The 8,994-nt window shown below is 46.7% G+C and overlaps 1 long non-coding RNA gene across 1 annotated transcript; it reads left to right on the top strand.

Annotated features, from left to right (window-relative positions):
- The first annotated feature begins 1,926 nt into the window (after positions 1–1,926).
- Positions 1,927–8,003, top strand: LOC108530535 (uncharacterized). Its single transcript, XR_001885873.1, has 2 exons — positions 1,927–2,226; positions 7,306–8,003. It is a non-coding gene; the product is annotated as an uncharacterized LOC108530535 (long non-coding RNA).
- Positions 8,004–8,994: the final 991 nt, after the last annotated feature.

Consider the following 8,994-nt stretch of genomic DNA (forward strand, 5'->3'; position numbering starts at 1 on the left):
CCTTGAGCCGCCTCTACTCCATTCCTTTCTCCCTGTCGTTCTAACATTTGGTGCCAAAACCTGGGATGGGGTCTGGATCCCACAACGGAGAGGTACTTCCTTGCAACCTGGGAAGGAAGAGGCAGCGGCAGCTCGCATTGGGCTAATCCCCAAATCCTGATTGGCCTCCGGTTCCAAGCCCTGTCCATTTTTGTCTTTCTATGGAGGAATCTTTTCTCTTGGCCCCATCTTCCCACCGCTTTCTCCTTCCCCCTCTTTCCTCTCTGTGGCACTGGCAAGGACCACTCCCATTGCATCCAACACCAGCCTCCAATGGTGGGTGAGTTTCCTTTTCCACCCTCTGGATTCCTCTCATATTTCTACCTGTTAGCTAGAAAACCCCAGTGCCAGGTAAGAGGATTCCCCGGTCACCGCTGGGTGACTCTGGCCTGCCTTCTCAGGGGATACCCTCAGAATGCTCACGGTCTGACCACTCTGGTTTCTGGGGGAACATGAAGAGCTGCGAGGGGCACCCTGGCTCTTCTCCATCCCTTCTCATGGTTGGAATTGGGATACTCACTCCCCTACTTCAGATTTTTCACCGTCCCAGCCACTCACATGGGACAGGGCTCCTGGAAATCCCCTCAAGACACCCCTGTCAGATGTCTCATCTGGAACCTCTGAACACTGGGATTGGCAGACTCCATTAAAACTAATGCCTTATTTTCCTTTGTAATGTGGCCTGGCCCCAGTATAAGCTGGACAATGATGGCTGCTGGACCAAATGGGACTTTTGACTTTCAAATTCAACATGATTTAGAAAATTTCCTCCAGAACAATGGCAAGTGGTCCGAGATGCCCTATATCCAGGTTTTTGCCAGTTCCCTCTGTCAGCCCTGTTCACCTTACCAGCTGCTGCTCTTAAACAAGAAATCTGCCAAAATGCCTCCCCTTCCAGACAAGCCCTCCTCCTCCTCCTCCGATTTTTATCCAGCTGACGAATCCCTACCTGCCCCCCAGCCCCACTCCCACCACCATCTCCTCCTCCTTCCTCTTCGGCTCCACCACCCACTTATTCCTATCTCTCATCTCTACCCTTTCCCCACCATAACTGATCTCATTCCCAGCCTCCTTCTGCTGCTGAAAACCAGGCACAGGCCCAGAGGCCCTCTAACGTCCTCCTCTTGTGAGAAGTTATGGAGACTGAAGGCATAGTCTGAGTTCATGTTCCCTTCTCCGTAGCTGATGTCTCTCAGATTGAAAAGAAACTTTGCTCCTTTTCCACAGACCCCACATCCTTCCGCAAGGAATTTCTGTATATCACTCAATCTTACAACCTTACCTAGCATGACATTTATGTCATCCTCTCCTCCTCCCTCACCCTGGAGAACAGGGAACATATCTGGATCAGGCCCAAGCAGACACCCTCCACTGACAAGATGCTGCCTATAACCCAATCGCGACCCTAGCTATTCCCAGAGCTGACCCCAATTGGGATTATCAGGTGGCTTCTGCAGACAGACAGAAACTAGGCCATATGATAACATGCCTCCTAACTGGCATGAATAAAACTGCCCTTAAGGCTATCAAGTATGAAAAGATAAAGAAATCACTCAAGGCCCCTGACAAAAACCCTGCTCCTTTTTTCTTCCACCTTTCAGAGACCATGATTAAATATACCACCTTAAGCCCTGACACTGTTGAGGACAGAATCTACCTCCACTTACACTTCATTTCCCAGTCAGCCCCTGACATCCAAAAGAAACTCCGAAGACTGGAGTTTCTCAAACCTCAAACCTCCCAAAAAGACTTAATCACAGTAGCCTTCAAGGTCTTTAATAGAGAGGAAGAAATAAAACCCCAAAGTTTAAAAGAGACCAGGCTAAATACCAGATGCTGGCAGCTGCCATACAACAGGATTCCCCAATGCATACAAAAATCCTTAACCTCATGACAGTCCCCATCAGGAGCCTGTTTTAAGTGTAGCCAACAGGGTCCCTGGGCAAGAGTCTGCCCCAATCTCATACTGCCCTCAAAACCTTGCCCCATCTGTGATATCAAAGGACAGTGGAAGTCAGATTGCGCTCAACAAGACTCTTCACCCTGCTTGCGCAAACAGGTCCCACAACCCAGGTTCCAGTCTGGCAAGCATTCTAGACCTGGCTGCTGAAGACTGACGGGGTCCAGGGTCTGCTGCCCCCACCGCCTTCACCACCTCAGAACCCAGGGTAACGCTGTCAGTCTCTGGTAAGCCCATGCTCTTCCTTTTAGATCTGGGAACTAGTTACTCAGTTTTATCAGAATATTCTTGACCCCTCCTCAGTTCTTCTATCTCTATTGTGAGAGTCAATGGAATCCCCTCTAGGCACAGATTGGTCCCCTATTATGCAACCTATTCAATACCCCCTTCATCCACTCCTTCCTAGTTATCCCTTAGTGTCCTACCCCTATCTTGGGGTGGAACATACTGAGTAAATTCCAAGCCTCCATACAACTAGCCTCCTCCAATTCTACCCCTTTTGCTTTACTCTGCTGCCCAGATGCTTCCCTCTCCTCCCCCTCATCTTCGCTATCCATATGTTACCTTCTGTCAATCCTGAAGTGTGGAACGTTTCTAAACCCACAATAGCCACACATCACATCCCAGTCAAAATAACCTACCAAGACTCCTCCATTTTCCTTCATCAGCCTCAATATCCCCTTTGCCCAGCCAGCCTCAGGGGCCTCAATCCTGTTATCTGTAAGCTTTTACAAGCTCAGATTCTCAAACCTGTTAGCTCTCCCCACAACACCCTTGTTTTGGCTGTCAAAAAAACAGACAGATTTTGCCACTTGGTCCAGGATCTCCATGTCATTTACCAAGTGGAGGTACCAACCTATCCAGTGGTCCACAACCCCTATACTCTACTCTCCCATATGCCCCCATCTACCACACACTTCTCTGTATTGGATCTAAGGGACTTTTTTTTTTTTTTTTTTTTTTTTTTAACTATTCCCTTGGCTCTGGCTTCCCAAAGTCTTTTTGCTTTCACCTAGTCAGACCCAGATACTCACACATCTACCTAACCAACAGTTCGTACTCCCACAGTATTTCTGGGATAGCCCCCTCCTATTTGAGCAGGCTCTCACTGAGGATCTAACTGAGCTTCCCCTTGCTCCTAGCAACCTCCTTCAATACATTGATGACCTCTTTCTATGTAGTCCCTCCTTTGATCTATCCATCAACACATCACCCAACTTCTAAATTTCCTCCATGGCCAGGGATATCAGGTTTTACCTACAAAGGTTCAAGTAGCCCAAACCCAAGTCACTTACCTTGGACTCACCCTAACCCCTAATTCTTGAGCCATGCTATCCCAATGGAAGGAACTAATACAGGATATGCCCCTTCACCACACCAAGAAGGACCCTTCCTTTTAGGGCCTTGTGGGGTACTTCCAGCTACGGATCATTAACTTTGGCCAGTTGACCAAACCACTCTGCATGGCATCATGTGGGTCCATCCTAGAACATTTGGACTCAGCTTGCCCATTAACTCCCACTTGTAAAAACTGAAAGATGTCCTTTTAATGTCCCAGCACTAGGACTGCCCAACCCCACTAAAGTCTTTACCCTATATGTTCATTGTAATTAAGGCCTTGCCCGTGGACTTCTCTGCCAAACCCATGGCAACACTCCACAAGCCATTGCATACTTCTGAAAATAACTGGACTCTGTCATCCAAGGCTGGCCTCCATGCTTGAAAGTTCTGGGTGCAGCTACATTGCTGTCCTCAGAGGCACAAAAACTCACCCTCTACTAGCACATTACTATTACATCTTCCCATAACTTATGGGACCTCATGAGCCATCAATCTCTTCTTTTCCTCCCGCCATCCAGCTTACAACAACCCTCTAACACCTTCCAGAGATGTAAAATTCTAAATCCAACCACCCTCCTCCCTATAAGTACTTCCAATTCTGAATCCCCCACTCTTGCCTGGACCTCTTAGCCTCCCTCTTCTCCCCTTTCCAGCACATTTCAGAAGCCCCTTTGTGGAAGGAACCCACATGGTTCATGGACAGAAGCTCTTTTAAGGAACCATATCTTGCAGCCGGCTATGCCATCATTGCCGAAAACAAACTGCTAGAATCCATTGCTCTCTCACCCCATATCACCTCACAATAAGCGGAACTACTTGCCCTAACCAGGACCCTCACTCTAGCAAAGGGAAAGAGGGTCAACATTTACACTAGTTCCAAATATGCATACCACATCCTACAGTCTCACGCTGTAATCTGCCCGGAAAGGGGATTTTCTAACTACCAAAAGAACCGCCATAATAAATGGCAAACTCATACACAAGCTGATGGAGGCAGCTAAACTGCCACTAGAGACTGCCATTATCCATTGCAAGGGACACTAAAAGGCTACAGATGCCATAACCAAGGGAAACTTTTTAGCAGATGCGGCAGCCTGGAAGGCAGCCCTTAGAACACCATTGTTATTGCCCATTTTCCCTAGAATACACCCAAGAAGAAAAAGGTGCCTTGCTGGCTCCAGGGCTGTTCATAAGGAAAGCTGATTTTACTTAGACTACAAACTCATCCTACCCAAGACCCAAAAACTTTCTGTTCTCACCCACATCCATAAACAATTCCATGTGGGTTATCTCCCCTTGCCCAATTTCTAAAAACCTGTATACATTCCCTTACGATGGCCGTCAGCTTGGATCGCCTCACTAAACGTTGCTCTGCCTGCAGTCAGACTACTCCTCAGGGACCCTTAGACCACCTCCTTTTCCCTCCCTTCAGACCCAAAGGCCAGTTGCTGGGACAGGATTAGCAAATTGACTTCACTCATATGCTACCCCATAAAGAAAGTCTGATATCTCCTCACTATGGTAGATACCTTTTCAGGTGGATAGAAGCCTTTCTTACTACCACTGAAAAGGCCTATACCTTCATCACACACATCATCCCTTGATTCAGCCTCCCCTCTATACAATTGGACGATTGACCAGCATTTATTTCCCAAGTCACTCAACAGGTTTCTAAGGCTTTAAACATCATATGGGTTTTTCACAGTCTCCATCACCCCCAATCCTCAGGTAAATTTGAACAGGCGAATGCCCTCTTAAAACAACAGTTAACGAAACTTTTCCTAGAGATCAAAATGAAAACTAATTATCACTTCTTCTCTTGGCCCTCATGTGCCTCAGGGCCCTCCCCCAAAAACCTCTAAATCTAAGTCCTTTTGAACTTACATATGGACATTCTTTCATCCTACAGAACTTTGCTCCATCCCCTCCCTTATAGGACACCTGGCCAGCACTGCACCTCACTCAACACTTAGTCCAACAGTATGCTGACACTCACCTCCCCAAACCTGAGGATTCTTCCCAACTCACTTTCTTACCCTTACAGCCAGGAGACTGGGTCTGGGTAGCAGACCTCTCCTCCCCTCTCCAACAAAATGGAAGGGTCCCTGTCAGGTTATATTCACCATCCCCGCTGCTGCAAAGTTAACATCCTTTCCCTATTGTCTACACCATTCCAAATTTAAAAAGGCACCCTACCCACCCCGAAGTCTCCTCACCCCAGAAATATTCTTCCTTTCCCACAGGACCAACCTCGCCGTGCCTAACAAGAATTCCAGAGGTCACCCATCCAAAAGGCACTGGCCCATGACACTCTCTACTTCCAATCTTAAATCTTTTACTTCATACCTTGTCTCAGATCTCTCCTGGTACCCCTTCCCCACGCCCTTAGATAATCCATCTCAATTCCTCATGCTAATTGAGGAGCTATGGCTGCAAGGCACCTTCCAGGATTTCACACCTACACAAATCTCCTTTTTCTCCTTTTGCCTTCTCTGTTTATGGGATATTCTGAGTCCCCACCCCCAGTCACTGAGAGCTGGGCCCCCTTCACCAGCCTCACACACCACCTGTTAAGTCAGTCACAATCTCCCCTCTCCTCTAAATGTTGGATTTGTCTTTCTATACACACCCAGTGATTCACGGCTCTTCCGGCCGACCTATTTACGTGGACACAGACCAACATGAGCTTACACATTTTTTACTCGGCTATACCACTCTTGGCTGATTCATCCCTGAAGCCAGTTCATAACCTGGAAACTCAACTGAACACCTTTCCTCCAAACTCAGCTCTCTCAGCATGGTTTCAGGTAGGGCTGTTGCCCTCCTTCACCTAATAGTTTCTGGACTAACATCCATACAAACCAACACAACATCATCTAAACCACCAATATGAGGGTACCATTTCTACTCAAACTTCCTTCATATCCCCACCCGCCTTATGTCTCAGCCGAACCTACCCTAATCCAGCCCACGCCACAATGATGGGACAGGTTCCCCAGTCCCTATGTGGTCTTATTCTTACCATTGCACTCCCTGTAGACCATCAATTCTACACCCTAATTACAAAATCAGGTCCACCTCTGCCTGGCAGAAGGTGTTATGCTTTTCTGGCTCACCTACCATCCACACATCCCTGCACCTCACCACTGGATCCTCTCTTCTTTCCTACCGTCCAATTCCCGGCTTCCCCCCTGTCAACTCTGCTCTCTATGTCTCCAGTTTAAAGGTGCCCCCTGGAAAAAAAATTTAACAATTCCCTCACCTGCAACTGGTACCTTACAGCCACCACACCAGGGCAGCAATGGCTAGCGGTTGACAAAGACAATTTCTTTCTCTCTCCAAAACCAAACAGCCTTCATCAACTCCCCAGCCAAGGCTCCCTATCAGGCCCTTACAGGTGCCGCTCTGACTGGCAGTTACTCAATTTGGCAGAACGAAAACACCTTTTCATGGCTACCTACCTTCACCTACAACTTCTGCCTGTCGACCCCATCTCTTCTTTTTGTATGATACAAACTGATATCTTTGCCTACCAGCCAACTGGTCAGGAACTTGCACCCTGGTCTTTCAAGCTCCAACCATCAACATCCTACCCCCTAACAAAAGTGTTCTAATTTCTTTAGAAGCCTCTATCTCCTTTTCACCCATAAGAAATAAATGGGCTCTACACCTCATCACCCTGCTAACAGGATTAGGCATCACTGCTGCACTTGGCACTGGAATAGCAGGCATAACCACCTCAATCACCTCATACCAAATGCTATTCACAACCCTTTCTAACACCCTAGAAGATATGCACACTTCCATTATCAGTCTCCAACGACAATTAGACTTCCTCGTGGGAGTCATCCTTCAAAACTGGAGAGCCCTGGACCTACTAACCACTGAGAAAGGGGGTACTTGCATATACTTCCAGGAAGAATGCTCTTTCTGTGTTAATGAATCTGGCGTTGTTCATATCGCAGTTCACAGGTTTCGTGACAGGGCTGCAGAGCTTTGACGTCGTCGCTTACTCCTGGTGGCAAGGATCATCCCTTCCAAGATGGGTACCCTGGGTTGCCCCCTTCCTAGAACCCCTGATCTTCCTCTTCCTGTTACTAATGATTGGGTCATGCATATTTAACCTTGTATCCCGCTTCATTTCCCAAAGACTGAATTCTTTTATTCAGGCAAGCATGCAAAAACACATTGATAATATCCTTCACCTTTGCTACGTCTAATACCAGAGCCTACAAGGAAGCCATTCGGAAGCTCCAGAACCCAGGCCCTAATCACGGTGCCCCTATCCAGCAGGAAGCAGCCAGATGATCAACGACGCCCTTTTCCTTTTATACTAAAGTAAGAAATAAGAATGTTAGCCCAAGCTGCACTATTTTGCAGACCCCCACCATTTTACAAACTGGTCAGAGTGGAAAATTCCACCAGGGCCTGAGCTGTGAGAAACATCCTGTCAGAGAGGTCCCAGGCCTAACCCCTGACTGCACTAAATTCCTTCATTATCAGCATCCAAACACACCGCCCCTACCCCATTTTCACAACAATCCCAGACCTCTCCTGCCCGGACCTATAACTGGTCCAGCCTGTAAGTGGGAAGGGGGCTCTGGCACTAGCTGGTACCCCCTCTCCGCAGGTCTTTCTCCCAATAAATCTGTGTTGCCATTGAGCTGCTTCTGTTCTGTTCTTTTCTCCCTTTCATTCTAACAGATCAAACTACTTTATTCAATTCTGACTGAGGTATAAATATTCCATTTTATGAAAATAATTATTTAATCCATTTTACTTTAGTTTTTGTCATTTTGTGCTACCACAAACAGTATTCAATAAGCATTTTAGAATATATTTCTTTTTGCACCTGTGCAAAAGTTTTACTTCAATATAAATATCTTAAAGTAAAATTATTTTATTGAAGGACATACATTTGTGTTTTATCCCATGGAACTTGAACAGGAAAAAATGATCTTCAAAATATGGACTCCCAGGAATGTGAGTTTAGTACACCATAGTATAGTAGATCATACTGATTGTTACCAATAAACATAAAGGCAATTGGAAAAATTTAAGATTTTCTACCTAGTACAAGGATGAAATACCAAAGTCTGCATAAAAAAATACACATAATAGGCAGGGCGCGGTGGCTCAAGCCTGTAATCCCAGCACTTTGGGAGGCCGAGACGGGCGGATCATGAGGTCAGGAGATCGAGACCATGCTGGCTAACACGGTGAAACCCTGTCTCTACTAAAACTACAAAAAAAAAAAAAAACTAGCCGGGCGAGGTGGCAGCGCCTGTAGTCCCAGCTACCCGGGAGGCTGAGGCAGGAGAATGGCGTGAAGCCGGGAGGCGGAGCTTGCAGTGAGCTGAGATCCGGCCACAGAACTCCAGCCTGGGTGACAGAGCAAGACTCCGTCTCAAAATAAATAAATAAATAAATACACATAGTAGTCATAAATCATGAGAGATCATTATGACTGTTTTTCCAAAAGAGCCCCAAGGCCAAGCCCCTGGCTGTATAAAAGAAGCCTTTGAGATTCCCACCTTGTGGTGAAGTACCTAATCATGAAAGACTCTGTGGATGACTGATTGTCAGACCGTAAGCCTAAAAATCTATGAAAATAATGTTTCCCAAAAAGTTCACTAGGTTAGAAAAAAAAAAAA

The sequence above is a fragment of the Rhinopithecus bieti genome, unplaced genomic scaffold (assembly GCF_001698545.2).
Source record: "Rhinopithecus bieti isolate Rb0 unplaced genomic scaffold, ASM169854v2 scaffold_8433, whole genome shotgun sequence".
NCBI lineage: Eukaryota > Metazoa > Chordata > Mammalia > Primates > Cercopithecidae > Rhinopithecus > Rhinopithecus bieti.